The sequence below is a fragment of the Pteronotus mesoamericanus genome, unplaced genomic scaffold (genome assembly GCF_021234165.1).
Source record: "Pteronotus mesoamericanus isolate MK-2021 breed Mesoamerican mustached bat unplaced genomic scaffold, CSHL_Meso_final contig_130, whole genome shotgun sequence".
Taxonomy (NCBI): domain Eukaryota; kingdom Metazoa; phylum Chordata; class Mammalia; order Chiroptera; family Mormoopidae; genus Pteronotus; species Pteronotus mesoamericanus.
The window spans coordinates 30,563,141-30,581,627 of record NW_026555060.1 but is presented as its reverse complement, the minus strand read 5'-3'; the positions used below and the strand labels follow the sequence as shown (position 1 = coordinate 30,581,627).

Sequence of the window (18,487 nt, the reverse complement as noted above, 5' to 3'; positions counted from 1 at the left end):
TTTCTTCACAGTCAAATATATGTGTGAACATGAACATACACACACACACACACACACACACATATATGAAATAAGCCTTTGAATATCATGAACTACTTAAAAAAATCCCAAATTACTGACCACCATAAAATAATGCTTTATTGTGTAAGGCTACACAAAGTACTTCACAAAAGCCAATTAACTAATAATTATGCTTGCCCAGAGATATAGGTGACAATCATAGTCTTTGCTACACATTATAGGATTTTAGTCTGAATCTTCATGGGCTGTGTTCCTTTCCTTGCTTGCTCTGGCCACACTTCTCTCAACTAAATATCCTTTTATTTTCTTTTTTTTAACCTACTTTTCCATGAGGTTCCATTACTTTGAAACTATCATCAGGTATTCAGTGAAAAAGTTACTTCTTTGCTTCTTCTGGCTTCTTGAATTGTTTTCTCCTCCTGAATTTTTCCGAACTTTCTTAAGTAAGTCAAAGTTAACAAGAAAAAAAGCCTGAGCTGTCTTTTCTACCTTTTATAAAGGAAGAAAACTACTCAGAGTAATAGGAATCCAGATGTGAGAATGAATGGCGTCACTGGGAACCTTGGGTCCAGAATCCTGAATCTGGCAGAATCATAAAAGTTCTTCAGCCTCTGGAATGCTGGCCGTCTTTGGATCTTCTGGATTTTCTGAACCTAGGGAGAGAAAAATAAAGGGCTCTTGACAACTGCTGTTAATTTCATGTATTTTTTTTCTAGATTTTTTTTCATACTTGAGGATTCATTCATTGATTTTAGAGAGAGAGGAAAGAGGGAGAGAGAGAGAGAGGAGGGAGAGAAAGACATCTGTGTGAGAGAGAAACATTGATCGGTTGGCTCCTGTATGTACCTGGACCAGGGTCCGAACCTGCAACCTAAGTATGTGCCCTGGCCTGGAATTTAACCTGTAACCTTTTGGTGTATGGGATGATGCTCCAACCACCCGAGCCATCTGGCCAGCAGGATGACTTCCAGACTTGTCTTTAGGGGCCCCATTCACCCTGTGAGTTTAGAATTCTTGGGCAGGAGCTGGGCTAATAACTGAGAGTTCTCTGGAGAAAACTTCTTAGAAACCCCCCTTTCCTGGGCCATATAGTTTTTTTGGACAAATCTATACTTGTCAAAAAGCAGGAAAAATTACTAGAAACTGTCCTCATTAGAAAATATTTACCATGTATGAACTCTTTGAAGATTTCCTCAATACAAGTAAAGATAAATAAGTAATCCTTACTTGAGTCTGGAGGGATCATTAACTCACGAAGCCTGAGTTGCAAGCATTCTGACCCTTAGTGAATGATGTGTCATTCTGCTATTTCCAGACTGGGTTCAGAATTAGGTGACAGCGGCTCAACATGCACCTGGGAAAATCTGTCTGGGAATAGACAGAAACCTCCAGGGTAACCAGGGTATCTATGTATGGAAGAAAGGTGCAGTGAAACCCTCCCGAAGGGCTTCGTAGACATCAACTGACCCCCTATTTCATCAGATTCCACACTCATTTGCCATTTTACCAGATTCACTTGCCCTGCCCACTGACCCATGAGCATTTGACAGTTTACCTAATGTGTGCCCTTGTTTGAAAGCCAGGCCACTGCCTCTTTCTAAAGGTCTAGTCCCAGTGACAAGATCTGACATTTTGACATCTACAAGACAGAATTGACATTTGTGTTCTTAACTTCACACATTGTTTAATAAAGCCTCAAGCTCAGGGGTGTGCTTTTTAAGGCCAAAGGTAGCATTTTATTTTTGAGCTACTTAGAAATTTTTCCTTGCCTGTAACAATAAAGGGATCCTTATGAAAAATTAAGAAAACACACAAAATTGGAACATCTCCTCACAGTTCCACCAATAAAAGTAAACTGCTCTTACTGTTTTGAGGTATTTTTATGGTCTTTTAAAATTAACAGGTTTTGTGTTTTTTATTTTGCCTGCTTATTTGTATGTATGGCATTATATTTGGCTTTTTAATTTAACATTTTGCCATAAAAATTCTCTGTGTTACTACATTATTTTTGTTAGCATCCTTTTAATTTTTGCATTGAGGGACAGCACATTTAGACTATTTCTAACTTTTCCATACTAGAAATATGCTGTGATAAGCATTTTTTACAACTTAAAAAAATGAGGAATATTACATCAGACTAAATCACTAGAGTATTGGATTGTTACTAGATTGAATGATAGTATTTTTTGTAAGGTCTTATACATTTAAAGAAAATAATAAAACATAAAGCCAAAGACCTCAAAGGAGCAATATCGATCATAAGTACAACAGACAATGAGTTAGCATCATTATAACATAATAAGCACATGCAAATTTGTATAAATGCTACCTATGACCCAAATGAGTAAGTGGTAATAACACAAACTGTACAAAATACAGAAAACATAGTCGCAACTAATTGTATGGAAAAGCATTCAGCCTTGTGAGCAATTTAAGAAATGAAAAATAAAACAAGATACTATATAATTGCATTTATATATTGTTCTTGAAAAGGCAAAACGATATGGAGAAAAAATATCAGTGGTTATCAGTCATTTGGGTAGGGGGCTGGGTATGGCTCTAAAGGGATAGCATGAGCAAGTTTCTAGGAAGATCAAACTGTTCTGTAGTCTGATGGTGGTAGTATTCACAAAAGTCTAAACTTAAGTCCACAGAATTATACACCAAAAAACAAAAGTCAGTTTTGCCATGATGCAATTTAAAAGCCAAATAAAAAATATGCTTTTGGCATTTCAAAGCATGGATTATAAATCCAGAGATTATATGGAAAAATACAAAGAATATACATTAGGAAACTGCAAATTCACATAATAAAATATTAATTTCAAATCCTGAAGTAATCAAAAGTAGCTTCCTCAATTTACTAAAGTGAAATAGAGCCTTAAAGATGAAAAAAAAAACCAACTATTACTCTGCAGTATGTAAGCTCTTTTGAAAATTTGCATTTCAGTGCAAATAGCTGAGAATAAAATAACATTAGAATCTGGTAATGCATTTCTTTAAATATATATTAGTATTCAATGTTTAATTTAAACTATAATAATGAAAAGAATTAAAATATTTAAAATATAAAAAACAGTAATAATTTAAAAAATCCTTAACTGAGGGTATGTGTATTGATAAGAAAGAGAGGGAGAGAGAGAGAGAGAGAGAGAGAGAGACAGAGAGACAGAGACATAGTTGTGAGAGAGAAACATGAATCAGTTGCCTCCTGTACATGCCCCAACAAGGGATTGAACCCACAATCTAGGTATGTGCCCTGACCAGGGATTGAGCCCACAACCCCTCAGTGCATGGGACAATGCTCCAGCCAACTGAGCCATCTGGTCAGGACAAAAACAATAATATTCTTTACCTATTAATTAGACAGTATTTTGGAAATGCTCTTACCTAACACTGGCAAAGACAACATGAATCATACAGTTTTATACAGCAGGGTTTGGAGTGTAAATTTCCACCATCCTTTTGAGTGCATGCACACATTCACACACTGTGTGTGTGTGTGTGTGTGTGTGTGTGTGTGTGTGTGTGTGTAGCTGAAGAGCCATGAAGATGTGCAATAAACCCAAAAGGAAGAAACTAACATGAAAGCTTTTGTGAGCTGGCTTCTTGTGCTGAGAACTGATGGTAAGAGAGGAAGGGGATTTCCCCAGGTGCTAAAATAGAAAGGAGAATTGTTTGTGTACAAAAATACATGCAGGGGAATAGGAGCTATCAGGCTCTCCTCCTCTAGTTTTTCTGTGAGTATAAATTTCATAAATCACCTGTTTACTTGCCATTCAGGGTGGTTGCACCCTTTACAACTAACAGCAAGGGTGTTAGACTGACTGGCCAGGCTGTACCTGAGCCCAGGGGCTGGGTCCCTCTGCAGACCTCTCATCTGAGCAGTTAAACAACGCATTCAGGTCTCTCCTGGACAGCTCTTGGGGACACTCCCAAGGAAACACATTGTTTCCCACCCCCCTCCCCCACTTCAAATCTGCCCTTTATTTTCCCAGCTCAGTGACTAGTACCAAGACCTTCAGCTTAGCACTCTGTTCAAATGTCACCCTTTCCCTCCTGTACCACAAGTGAAGAGCTTTCTCCTTTCCCACCTCCTTCCCCTGCCTCACTGTTGCTTTAGCTCCATTCTTCATCCTCCCCAGTTTGGCTCATTGCAGCAGCTTATCCTGGGTCTCTCTATGCAGTCCAGGCACCTCTCATTGCCAGTCAGAGCTCCATGCTGCAGCTCAAATGACCTTTCTCAGGACTGGGCAGAACTACTGCCGTTTCTCCGACTGCCATGCTGTGTCATAGCTCTAGGCTTTTAGTCATGTAATGCTGCTCCCTCTCCCTGGAATGCCCTCCTATTTCACTCCATCCTCCATCCACCCCGCTACCACTTCCTCCCCTTTCAAGTTCCTCCTCCATTCCTACCTCCTCTTTGAAGTCTTTCTTCCTTCTGCCTCCATCATTGTCCCTCCAACACATCTTGGTGGGATTTACCTGGACATCATGGTCCCTGGGTACACTGAGAGACAGCGTCTGTCAAATTTATTTACCTCACCTCTGCATTTCAAAAGTCTGAGTATGATAAATCCTGTCACTCCCATTTTCTCTCTTTGTCTCTGCTCAGTCCCAACTTGGAGGATACAGCAGAGCCCCGCCAGGATTTCTCCTATTTAATCCTCGGGTATCACATGTACTTAGAAGAGAGCTGTGACTCCAACTACAGAAGTCTCTCTAGTTTTATCTGCATTCCATCTAGCAAACGGCCTCCCCACAGAGTGCACGAGTGTGCCTTACTTCCCTAGACCCCAGTTGTGATAAAGGGTTTCTCTGTTATCAGATTTCTTTGGACATTTCCTTCAGCATTGTGGGGCGGGGTATTCACATGGCCACATTTCCCTATAACACTTTGTTATATTTCTTGGGTCATGTTGGTCCCCCCATGAAAGACTGTGATCTCTAAGAGCAGGGACCATGTCTTCATCATGTGTGACACCTGCAGGGCTGATCCCTCTGTCTGATATGTAGCCTATGCTCAATGCATTTTTGTTAAGGAACTTAGTTTTCAAAAGCAACGTTTTATATAATATTTTAATCTTTATGCAGTTCTTCTACCTGCAAGGAAACACTATGGTCCGGTTAGGTGGCAGATAGTTACACAGGATGTCAATACAAAGGAAGAGTCCATGCATTGTTACAGGCAGCGAATCGATGCCATTCCTAGCTTAGCAGAAACAGTTATTTAACCGCTCTAAGCCTGTTTTCTCATTTGGGAAATGGTGATAATACTATTACTCGTCTCAAAGGACTATGAGGATGAAATGCATAAATACATGGAGGTGCTTAGACTGAGAATGGCACATTGTAAACTCTCAAAAAAACAGTAGTTATTATTATTATTGCAACTCTGACATATTTTGTAATGGGCTTTATTGACTTTACTGGTTGTACCAAAAAAGGGCAGGAAGAGAACAAAGCATACCTGCTTGAATGATGGGACCACCCTCTGTGCTCTGCCACTGAGCTCCTGTAAACCCCTCATGTATCTCTCCTATGGCACATAATACCCTCCCATAGAGTCATCTCGATGCCGGCACTTACCATGACGAACTGTCAGTACGTCCATGCAATCTTCTGTGCCTTTGCTATCCCAGCTGTGAAATATCATTACAATATGTACTTTAAATTTGTAGAGAATCTGTACTCAGTGTTTTCACCTTTAAGTGTGATCTCATCCATCTTTAGCAGGTAGCTATGATTCAGGTAGATGTTCAAGTGTAATTGCTCAGTGGCATGTTTAAGGTCATGCAAGATTAACTACTGAACTGAGAACTCTGGTCTCTTGATTCCCTGGGCGCTGACTCACCTATTTACCTAGACTGACTCATCTGCCACAATTCAAACCTGCCAACCGCTTTCACAGAGAGGTTTAGGATCACCATCACATAACAAAAGGTGATGGGGGAAGATTCCATAGAAATAGAAAGCAATGGAGCTGCTATGTACTCTCAACAGCTAAAGAAAAGACCCACGCATCTGTTCCTCTGCAGCAAATGAAATAAGGATGAGCATGCTTCTTTATTTTAAAAAAAATCTGGATAGCTCTTGTATTGCTCTAAGTTAGCTGGGGACATCTTGGTGACAGAGAGATAGTCTCACAGAAACACCAAACCCTCTAACACAAAGCAGAGAGAACACAAACGAATCAAGAGTAAACTTGGAAAGGAGAAAAAAAAAAGCATTCAGTTGTTTCCAAGTGCATCATTTCAGTTAAAATTTGGTAAATTAAACATCACATAAATTTTGGCAAATTAAGCTCCACCTATAGCTTTTGGTTTTCTTTGTGAGATGCAAAAGTTTCTTAGGTAAGGTGGATTGCTGAATAAAATGCCCTACTGCTGTAGAAAATAACCTATAATAAGAAAAATTAGTTTGCATTGCAATGTGCACAGAAGAAAGATGGTAACTAGTGAACAATCGTGTCATCGGGAAGCATGTTATCCTGTTGTTGAGACTTCTACCAAGTAGTGTGATAAAAACTCAGATTAAATATTAGCCTCTTGCCCATAATTATGGTCTCAAAAGTGAATTAAAATAAGTACGAACTGAAGGTAACAGTTTAAAATGATTCCTCTAGTATGTGCTGTAATGACAAAAGAAAACAAGCCTGACCTTCTGCCAGCTTTTAGAACTAGTACGGAAAGGAGATTTACTAACAGAACTAGTATTACCCTCCTCCCTGCAAATGTTAACGCCCCTCCACCATGATGGACTGAATCATGTCCCCCTGAACTCATGCTGGGGCCTTAAGACTCCATGTGAATACATTTGGAGAGGGGGCCTTGAGGGAGGTAATTAAGGTTAAGGTCGAGGTCGTGAGGGTGGAGTCCTAATCAAGTAGGACTGGTGTCCTTATAAGAAAAGGAACAGACCAGACAACACCCCCCTCTGGCACCCCACTGCCATGCGGGGAGGCAGTGCAAAGGTGCCATAAACAAGCCAGGAAGAGAGCTCGCATCAGACACCGACTGTGAGTGCACCTTATCTTAAATTTCCCAGCCTGCAGAGCAGTGAGAAAATGAATTTCTGTTTTTTAAACCTGTTGTTTAATATTAGTCTGTGGTATTCTGTTATGGCAGCCTGAGCCGACCTAAAAAACCAGTAGAGATGAAACAACTATTGAACTATAGAAAATAAAGCACCTGGGATGACATTATTAATATTGTGACATTAATTTTAATGTGACATGATCATAGTACCACTAAAACATAGCTCTGATCAAAGTATACAAATACTCAAGAAAACTGCCCAAGTCCTTGCTGCATTAAATCATGACTTCTTAACCTGTAATTTAAAAGGCGCCATGTGTTGGCTTCAGCTTGCCCTCCCCACACAGTGCTGCTGAGTCGGAGCCTCTCTCAACTTCTCTGTTAGCTGAACATACCTGGCCCTCCATCTCGGTGGCTCTGCTTTTGTCCCATTCCTTCTGCTGGGAATGCTCTGTCCATCTCCACTGATGCACAACTGCCGCCCTGCAGTCTTTCTCATCCTCCAAGGACCTCACTTAGGCACTGCCTCGTGAGGAAATTCTTTCCTGTTCCCCATGGTAAGAGGGGCGGTTTATCTGATGGATGCCTTTTAGAAAAATAAACTGTGCCTGCCCAGCCCAGCCCCCTCCTCTGTTTTGGGGGGTCTGCTGACTTCAAAGTTAATGTTTTTCCACTCCTCTCTGCCAGGCCATCAGCATGGTGGGGCCCATCTGCCTCAGGCCTGGCCGTTGTCCAGCACTGCCTAGGACACTGTGAACAGCGACCGACCTATTTGCTTAAACACTTTGGTCATACCCACCAATCTAGCCTTTATTACTCATCAAGTTAACATTTCTTCCCCAACTTCCTTACTCCTGATCTGTCTCTCCACTGGTTTTAAGTACAAGCATAGCCTCGAGGGGTTATTTATTTATTAGGTCTCCTACAATTCACAAAACTTTGCAAAGAGCTTTAGAGAGCTTACAGTATTCAATCCTCTCACCAAGCCTGTTGGGTAGGTGAAATAAACTCCATCCCACCAATAAGAAACCCGAGGCTTGAGTGGGTAAGCAGCTTGCTGAAGGTCATACAGCTGGGGCTGGCAGAGCCTGGATTCCAGCCTTGGTTGCTAAGTGTCCCACCCAGACTAGTCAATTATTTCTTGTTGGAAAATGCCTTTTAAGGTTAGGCCAGAGGGGAAGTGAAAGCATGGAGATTTCCCGTCAGATTATTTCCATCTGCTCTACCAGTTCCTAACTAAAAAGGCCCTGTTACAGCTCTCCGCTCAGGTTGTCTCAGCACCCTCCGTGCTGACCGTGTACTTGTTGAATTACCCGAGGTACTAACTTGACGTTTCTCTTTGTCAGTATCTGTGGCTTAATGATCTGTCTTTCTACCCAATGGCTGTAACCTGAAGAGTTCAAAAGTGGGTACTACAAACAGAGTTGAAGTTTCTTAGAATGACGTAAGCTCTCTTTTGGAAGTGAGGTCAACACCGCTGACCTTGGTAATTTTCCCAGGGTGCCATCAGTGTGTGCTCTCTCACCTCTGTGTCCTCTCCATTCATGCCATTACTGGTGGCTGATTGGTATCTGAGAGGATTTCTGTGGCCAGCGTTTAGAATAAAACTAACTGCTTCATGTAAGGTTGGAGCAAATCAGTCTCTTTGGAACCATTTTCTAACCATAGTTATAGTAATCACTGAGTTCAAAGATGCCGCCTCATATAGGAAGCAAATCTAATTTCTGGCTCTGTTCATTGTGCCAAAATTTACTCTTTTTAAAAAATTTTTTATTTATTTATTTTTAGAAAGAGGAAAAGGGAGGAGGAAAGAGAGGGAGAGAAACATTGATGAGTGAGAGAAACATCGATCGGTTGCCTCTTGCATGCCCCAAAATGGGAACCTGGTCTGCAACCCAGGAATGTGCCCTGACCAAGAATGGAACTGGAGACCCCTCTGTTTGTTGGGTGATGCTCAACCCACTGAGCCACATCAGTCAGGGCAAAAGTTACTCTTAAAAGAGAATCTTTACCATACACACATAAGGAAAAAAAAAAGGAAAAGAAAAATAACTACATGAGGTGAAGGATGTGTTAATTAGCTTGGTTGTCATAATTCTTCCATAATGTAGACATATATCAAATCATCACCCAGTAGACAGAGCATGCATTGTAATCTTCCCAGTACACCAGAGGAAGAGTTCTTCTCCTGCCAGTTAGGTGCTCAGAGAGAAGCACACTACCTGAACCAGGGATGTCATATCAGAGCCCAGGCCCAGGCTACTCTGGTCACAGGGTACCTTGACCGAGAAGGTGAAGCTGACATACCTGGGCACTTGATTCATTATCCTCTGGCCTTTACATGGCAATGTGCAAAGAGGCATGGAGACACAGGACTTGGAGGACACGTGGACAAGCTCACAGGTATGTAAATGAGACTACTATGGTATGAAAGCCAGCGTTTACCAACTGCATAGTCTTAGACAAGGGACCTAATCTCTTTGAGACTGTGTGTCCATATCTGCAACCTGGGGAAAATAATAGACCGATTTCATAGGATTGTCATGAGGATTAAATAAACTAATTCATGGGAAATTGCTTACAAGAGTGGTGAAAAGGTAGCTATTATTATCACATAGGACTTTCTGAAAGTATCCTTAGAAATTCTCCCTGATGAAAATTAGTCACTGATGATGGTAACTTAGTGGATTATATGACATGGCCTAGAATGCACATAAAGTATTGGCTATATATATGAAGCAACACACACACACCTCTTTTTTTTCTGCCATTGCTCTGTAAGCATTTCTAAACTTACTATGTATAAAGCACTGTGCTGGTTTCAAAAACGCGACATGGTCCCTGTTTCATATCAGTGTGGGGGCCTCAGAATGGGAAGTGATCAGAGATGGAGGGTTTGGGAGCCTGGATCCCACTTTCTTGCCCTCTTATCCTGTGAAGAAAGTGATGTGGCCAGTTAACATGGGTGGACTTCATGTTAGAGTCAGAGAAAACAAGAAATGGCGAAGTGGGTTGTCACTCCTCGGTACACCAGTAACAAAACACTCCTGTCCTCCTGGCGCCACTCTAACACCACACCCCACTTCCTCCTGAGGGTGTGTGACACTTTTCAAAGAAAATACAGTATTTAGTAGTATCACCATAGCAAGCGGAAATAGCAATGTTCAGTCCATAGACCAACTAATAGTTTTGTACAAAATAACATACACAGAATCCTCTCTGTTTTTGCTGCCAGTGCTGGTCTGGGTACTGCTCATCACATGAAGAGTCCTGTAGAGGAGGGGACAGGGTGACCAAGGATGAGGGCCAGGAGAAGGAAAAGGAAGAGGAAGAGTGAGGGTCCAACAATCTAGGGTAGACATGTGAGTGTTGGTGAGGTGTCCACTTCTTCTTGCACACGGAAATATCCCCAACTTAAAAATGAATGGGTTGTTAAAGTATGTTTGTAACTGGAACTTCGAATCCATGGGAACTGTGAGATTAGATACTATTTAGGTTCCAAGATTAGCCCACTAACTACTAATCTGTTCATTCAGAACGAATTTATAAAACTGACCATGTTTTGTTGTTCTAGCTCAGTGCGACACAGAATTTTTAAAACATTCAATACCTGACTATTTAATCAGGGGCACTGACTTCTTTTCCTTTAGATGGTCAAATAAAAAAAATGACAACAGCCAACACAATAGCTGTCTGGTGTGAATGAATAAAAATTATACGATTTTTTTTGTCATATTGGCAAAAAATATATTTTGTGTGTGCTGCAGAATTTTAGTAATTAGTTGATGTGTCCCATGAGATGAAAAAGGTTGAAGTAGCTTATGAGAGCCTCTGTTTTTCTTCCTGAGACAGTTCAGATTTATTGTGGGTTGCGTAGCCCATTTTAAGTCTTATTTCTCAATTTAAACACCGCAAATGACTGTGATTCTCAGGGAACACTAGTTTTCCTGCATGAGAAGAGAATAGCTGTATTCTCAGCCACAGCTGCAATGGAGACCACGACAACCACGCAAGGTCGGAACCTACCAGCTCAGCTCCTGGAAGACCAGTAGTACCAGCATCACCTGGGGACTCTTTAGAAAGGCAAATCCTCCAGCCTCACCCAGATCCAATGAGTTAGAAACCAAGAGGCAGGGCTCAGTAACCTGAGTTTTTATTTATTTATCTCTATTTTGCAATTATAATTGGCATACAGAGAGGGTGCCACTGGCATGCAGTAGGTTGAAGTTAGCAATACTGCCAAACAACCTACATAGCACAAGACAGCTCCCTGAAACAAGTATGTCCATGGTGCTGAGGCTGAAAACCCTTGTTTTGAATAAATATATTAAATGTGGTGATGCCAGGAGAATTCCCTTATCCATTCCTTGCTTTCTGTCATCACTTGTCCCCTGTTAGAGAATTCTAGCCTCACAATGAGAAGGGAATAGGGTGACTTGGGGAAACATGTCCCTCTCTTTTCCATACTCTCTTCTCATTTGGGGCCATGACTGGCACAGTGAGTGACATATAATATGCTTACAATAAGTGTCTTTTTATTTATTTATTATTTATTTATTTATTATTGAATTTATTGGGATGATATTGGCTAATCAGATTATACAGGTTTCAGGGGTACAATTCTATAACACATCTGTATATTATACTCATATTGTAAGTTCACCACCCCAAGTCAAGTTTCCTTTCATCACCATTTTTTTTCTGCCTCCAGAGCCCATGCTATTAACCAAAGCTTTACTGTGACTCAATATTACTCCACATAACTGATTCTCTCTAGATGCTAAAAAAAAACAACAAAAATTAATACAACGTGATAATGGCATAGGAACAGTTAGCTCCTACAAATAAAACAGATAATCCAGAAATATTGTTTAACCTAGAAAAGTTGAAGGTATAAAAGGGTAAAATTATAAAATATTAGAGAACAAAGACTGCTCATAAATGATATCAGAAACCTGTTTAGCCTTATTTTAAAAGTCAGTTTAAATCCAGTTTCACAACATCTACTAGAGTAAAAACTAGAAGAAAAAACCTGTAAAAGAGGATTAAGATGAATTAGGAAAAAAATGCACAAATTGGGTATATAAAAATGTTAAATGGCTGTATGTTTCTAAAGACTCATTTTAAAAAGGTATACAATAGTCTGGGGAAATGATGAAAATACGGCAGATAAATTTTATTAAAGACCCATATAAATTAGCAAAAATTTAAAAAGACATTAAGTTCTAACACATAAATGAGCAAAAGAGAAAGTACAACTTGTAAACAAATTTGTGAAATAAATGTTCAGTCTTACTATTAAAAGAAATGGAGGACATACAGAGGGCCCATGGGCATATGAAAAGATGCTCAACATCACTAGCTGTCAGAGAGATGCAAATTAAAACCACAATGAGATACCACCTCATACTAGTCAGAATGGCCATCATTAATAAATCAACAAACAACAAGTGCTGGTGACGATGAGGAGAAAAAGGAACCCTAGTCCACTGTTGGTGGGAATGTAGACTGGTGCAGCCACTGTGGAAAACAGTATGGAATTTTCTCAAAAAACTAAAAATGGAACTGCCTTTTGACCTAGCAATTCCACTGCTGAGATTATACCCTAAGAATCCTGAACATCAATTCAAAAGAACCTATGCACCCCAATGTTCATAGCGGCATTATTTACAATAGCCAGGTGCTGGAAACAGTCTAAGTGCCCATCGGCAAATGAGTGCATCAAAAAACTGCGGTGCATTTACACAATGGAATACTATGCAGCAGAAAGAAAGAAGGAAGCCCTACCTTTTTTGATGGCATGGATGGAACTGGAAAGTATTATGCTGAATGAAATAAGCCAGGTGGTGAAAGACAAAAACCATATGATCTCACCTATAAGTGGAACCTAATGAACAAAACAAACAAAAGAGCAAAACAGAGACAGGGGCATGGAAAAAAGAACAAACTGACAGTGACCAGAGGGGTGGGGAGAGAGGATAAGAGAGGAAAGAAGGGGAAGGGTTTAGTCAAGGAACAGGTATTAATGACCTATGGACATGGACAACAGGGTGGGGACTGACTGTGGGAGCAGGGGGTGGGCAAGGCAGGGGAGAGCAATGGAGGAAAATTGAGACAACTGTAATAGAACAACAATAAAAAAAGAAATGCAAAATTGCAAAGAAGGCATCTTTTGCTTATTTTTTTTTTTTGATGATACTATCATTCGCAGAATGGACAAAATTAAGCTGGAATTCTCACAGAGTGTTGATAGAAAGCAATTTACCAACATATACCAAGCACCATTAAAATATTCATGCCCCTTTTACCCAAATATCCCATGTCTGAGAATCTATTCTACAGATATAATCCAAAAACATGAAAAAATTATATGAATAAGATAGATACTGAAATATTACTTATAATAGCAAAAAACAAGCAAAAAATAAAAGAAAAGCAACTCACATTTCAGAACAGGGAATAGTTAAGTAATTTATGGAAAAATCGCTTACTAGAACATTATACTCTCTTAAAAACAATTATGACACCAATAACATAAAAACCCTTATAATATCTAGTTGTACAGTAGGAATATAAAGATTTTAAATTGTTTTAGGGTATGGGATTGAGTCACTGTTTTCTCTAATTTCTAAATTTACTCTGGATTTAAAAAAACCCAAGTTCCAATCCCAGCTGCCCCACTTCACTCACCAATCAGTGTGACCTCGGCTCAGTTACATCAGTTTTCTATGCTTCAGTCCTTCTACCACCATTTATCACCCTCTACCCTCTTCTGCCTCCCACTACTACCTTTTCCCTCTGGTGATCACCATACTGCTGTTTGTGTCTATGAGGTTTTTTTTTTTTGCAAGGCATAAAATTTTTTATGTAGTAGAAACAGAATATGAAAATTTAAGTGACAATGTTTATTTTAAGTATATTTTTTACTCATTTAATTTTACTTTCTCATATTTCATTTGAAGCTTGAAAACATAAGAAAACATGTGAGCCATAAAAACACACATTAACATGTAAATTGAAATTTAATTTTATTGTATGTCATCAAAAAACATTTATGACCTGCTTGAAATTATTTTTTATGTTATTCTTACAAAAACTAATTTTCTTGAATAATTCTTGTCTCTAAATGTAAAAACTATTTTAGTCTGGAATTTGTAAATCTTGCTTTGCAAATGACACATGTTGTGGGGAATCGATTCCTAGTTATGAGCATAATCTGTTAAATTAGATAACCTGGGTTCAAATCCAGCTATTATTTACTAGCTATGTGATATTGAGCAAGTGGTGTACTTTGCCTGTGCCTTAGTTTTCTCAGTGGCACAATCAGGAGATAGTAGTAACATCTTTCAGAGAGTTGTTTTTGCTTAATCCCTTCACCTTTTTCACCCGCCCCCACAGCCACCCTCTGTTCTGACAGCTGTCTGTTCTCTGTACTATGAGTCTGTTTCTATTTTGCTTGTTAGTTTATGTTGCTCATTAGATTCCACATATATGCGAAATCATACAGTACTTATCTTTCACAGACTGGCTTATTTCACTTAGTGTTATACTCTCCAGGTCTACCCATGCAGTTGCAAAAGGTAAGATTTTCTTCTTTTTTACAGCCGACTAGTATTCCATTGTGTACATGTACCACAGCTTTTTTTGTCCACTTATCTACTGATGGGCAATTGGGCTGCTTCCAAATCTTGGTTATTATAAATAATGCTGCAATGAACATAGTGGTGCATTTATTTTTTGAATTAGTGTTTAGGATTACTTTGGATATATTCCCAGAACTAGAATCGCTGGGTCATAAGGCAGTTGCATCTTTTAATGTTTTGAGGTAGCTTTCCACAGTGGCTGCACCAATTTGCATTGCCATCAACAGTGCACAAGTGTTCTCTTTTCTCCACATGCTCACCAACAGTTTGTTGATTTATTGATGATAGCAGTTCAGACAGGTGTGAGGAAATAGCTCATTGTGGTTTTAATTGGCAATTCTCTGATAATTAGTTATATTGAGTATCTTTTCATCTATCAGCCATTTGTATGTCTTCTTTGGAGAAGTGTCCATTCAGGTCCTTTGACCATTTTTTTAATTAGATTTTTTTTGGTGTTGAGTTTTGTACGTTCTTTATAAATTTTGGATATTAACCCCTTATCAGATGTATCACTGGTGAATATGTTCTCCCATTCAGTGGATTGCCTTTTCATTTTGTTGATGTTTTCCTTTGCTGTGTAAAAACTTTTTAGTTTGCGGTAGTCCCATTTGTTTATTTTTTCTTTTGTTTCCCTTGCCCAAGAATATATATCAGAAAAAATATTTCCACATAAAGCGTTCAAGGTTTTACTGCCTATGTTTTCTTCCAGGATTTTTATGGTTTCATGTCTAACATGTAAGTGTTTAATCCATTTTGAGTTTAATGTATGGTATAAGAAGGTGGTCCAGTTTCATTTTTCTTTTTTGGCATGTATCTGTCCAATTTGCCTAACACCATTTTTTGAATAGACTATATTTACCTCCATATGTTTTTGCTTCCTTTGTCAAATATGAATTAACCATAAAGACATGGATTAATTTCCGGCTTCTCTGTACTGCTTATTGGTCTATATGTCTGTTTTTATGCCAGTTCCATGATGTTTTGATTATTGTGGCTTTGAAGTATATTTTGATATCAGGTACTGATATTCCTCCAAATTTGTTTTCTTTCTCAAGATTGCTGTGGCTACTTGGGGACTTTTGTGGTTTCATATACAATTTGGAATGTTTTTCCTAGTTCTGTGAAATACATACACCACTGGTATCTTGTGGGAATTGCATTGAATCAATAGATTGCTTTGGGTAGTATGGACATTTTAATGATGTTAATTCTTCCCAACCATGAACACGGTATATGCTTCCACTTCTTTGTATACTCTTCACTTTCTTTCTTCAGTGTCTTCTAATTTTCCCAGTACAGGTATTTTATATCTGTGGTTAAATTTATTCCTAGGTATTTTATTTAATTTTTGAGGCAATCGTAAATGGATTTATTTTTATACTTTCTCTTTCTCATAGTTCATTATTGATATATACAAATACAATTGATTTCTGGATATTTATTTTGTATCCTGCTACTTTACTGAATTCATTGATCAGTTCTAGCATTTTTTTGGTGGACTCTTTGTGTTCTCTTTATATGGTATATATATGGTATCATAATATCTGAAAATAATGACAGTTTTACTTCTCCCTTTCCAATTTGGAAAACACTTAGATTTTGCCCATTGAGTATGCTGTTGGCTGTGGGTTTGTCATATATGGCCTTTATTACATTGATGTATGTTCTTTCTATTCTCACTTTGCTGAGACATTTTATCATGAGTGGGTGCTGGATTTTATCAAATGCTTTTTCGGCTTTTATTGATATGATCATGTGATTTCTTTTATCCTTCCCTTTATTTATTTGAGGTATCACATTTACTGATTTGTTGATATTGTACCAACCTTACCAACATTGCATACCTGGACTAAATCCCACTTGGTCATGGTATATGACTTTTTTTTTTAAACCTTCACCCAGGGATATGTTTATTGATTTTAGAGAGGGGAATAAGGGGAAAGTAGAGGGAGAGAAACATTAATGTGAGTAAGAAACATTGATTGGTTGCCTTTCATACATGCCCTAACTGGGGACTGAACCTGCAGCCTAGGGAGGTGCCCTGACCAGGAATCAAATTCACAGCCTTTTGGTTTGCAGGACAATGCCCAATCAACTGACCCATACCAGCTAGGGGTGATCTTTTCAATGTGTTGCTGGATCTGATTTGCTAACATTTTGTTGAGGATTTCATCAGGGATACTGGCCTATAATTTTCTTTCTTTGTAGTGTCTTTATCTGGTTTTGGAATTAGGATAATACTTGCCTTGTAAATGAGCTTGGGAATCTTCCTTCCTCTTGGGTTTTTTGAAATAGTTTGAGAAAGACAGGTGTTATTTCTTCTTTGAATGTTTGGTAAAATACAACTGTGAAGCTATCTGGTCCAGGACTTTGGCTTGTTCGGATTTTCTTTCTTTCTTTTTTTTTTTTTGATTCCTGCTTCAATTTCACTAGGTGTAATCTGTCTATTCAGATTTTCTGAGTGTTCCTGATCCAGTTTTGGAATATTGTATGTTTTTAGGAATTTGTCCATCCCACCCAGGTTGTCCAATTTGTTGGCCTAGTTATTTGCAATATTTTCTTACAATCCTTTGTATTTCTTTGGTGTCAGTTACTTTTCCTCTTCCATTTCTTATTTTATTTATTTGGGCCCTCTCTCTTTTTGTTTTGATGAGTCTGGTTAAAGGTTTGTTAATCTTATTGACCTTTTCAAAGAACAAGCTCTTGCTTTCATTGATCTTTTGTATTTTTTCATACTCTCATTTATTTTTGCTTTGAACTTTATTATTTCCTTTCTGCTAATCACTTTGGGCTTTTTTTGTTTTCCTTTTCTAGTTCCTTTATGTATAAAATTAGATTGTTTATTTGAGATTTTTCTTGTTTCTGAAAGTAAGCCTGTAATACTATGAATTTCCCTCTTGGGACTGCTTTTGCTGTGTTCCATAGATTTTGGGCTGTTGTGTTCTCATTTTCATTTGTTTCACCATATTTTTTTGATTTCTTCTTTAATCTCATTGTTAACCCATTCATTGTTTGGTAACATGTTATTTGGCCTCCATGTCTCTGTGTATTTTTCAGTTTTTTTCTTGTGATTGACTCCTGTTTTATACCACCATGATCAGAAAAAAATGCTTAATGTGATTTTAATCTTCTTAAATTCATCAAGTCTTGTTTTGTGTCTTAACATGTTGTCTATCCTAGAAAAATATTCCTTGTGTGTTTGAAAAGAATGTGTATTCCACTGCTGTGGGATGAAATGCTCTGAAGATATCAATTAAATCCATCTGATCTAGTGTGTCATTTAAGGTTGTTGTTTACTTGTTCATTTTGTCTGGAAGATACATCCCTTTGATGTTAATGGGGTGTTAAAATCCCCTACTATGACTGTTTTAGTATCAATCTCTTCTTTTATGTATATCAGATTTGCTTTGTATATTTAGGTGCTCCTATGTTGGATGCATAAATGTTTGCAAGGGTTATATTCTTTTTTTTTTTTTGGATTGTTCCCTTTATCATTACATAGGGAGTCTATTTTGTCTGATATAAGTATTAGCACCTTACCTTTTTTAAAATTTCCATTTGCATGAAATATCTTTTTTTGTCCCTTTACCTTTAGTTTGTGTGTATCTTTTGTTCTGAGGTGGGTCTCTTATGGTTATCATATATACAGGTCTTGTTTTCTTATTCATTCAGCTACCTATGTCTTTTGATTGGAGTATTTAAGCTATTTACATTTAAAGTGATTATTGTTAGGTACTTATTTATTACCATTTTATTCTTTTAACTATGTTCTTCTCCTTCTCCAAG

The 18,487-nt window shown here is 38.4% G+C and overlaps 1 protein-coding gene across 7 annotated transcripts in view; it reads right to left on the bottom strand.

The window, feature by feature from the left end:
* PRKCQ (protein kinase C theta) overlaps positions 1-18,487 on the bottom strand; it is a 120,618-nt gene that overhangs the window by 67,730 nt on the left and 34,401 nt on the right. For 3 of the 7 annotated variants that reach the window (XM_054594000.1, XM_054593950.1, XM_054593989.1), the window contains exon 2: positions 344-674. The gene's annotated coding sequence lies outside the window, so the exon portion shown is untranslated. Of the gene's footprint in view, positions 1-343; positions 675-1,188; positions 1,293-4,437; positions 4,528-18,487 lie in introns of those variants that run through there. The other 4 variants (XM_054593967.1, XM_054593959.1, XM_054593973.1 and 1 more) reach the window with 4 other exon arrangements.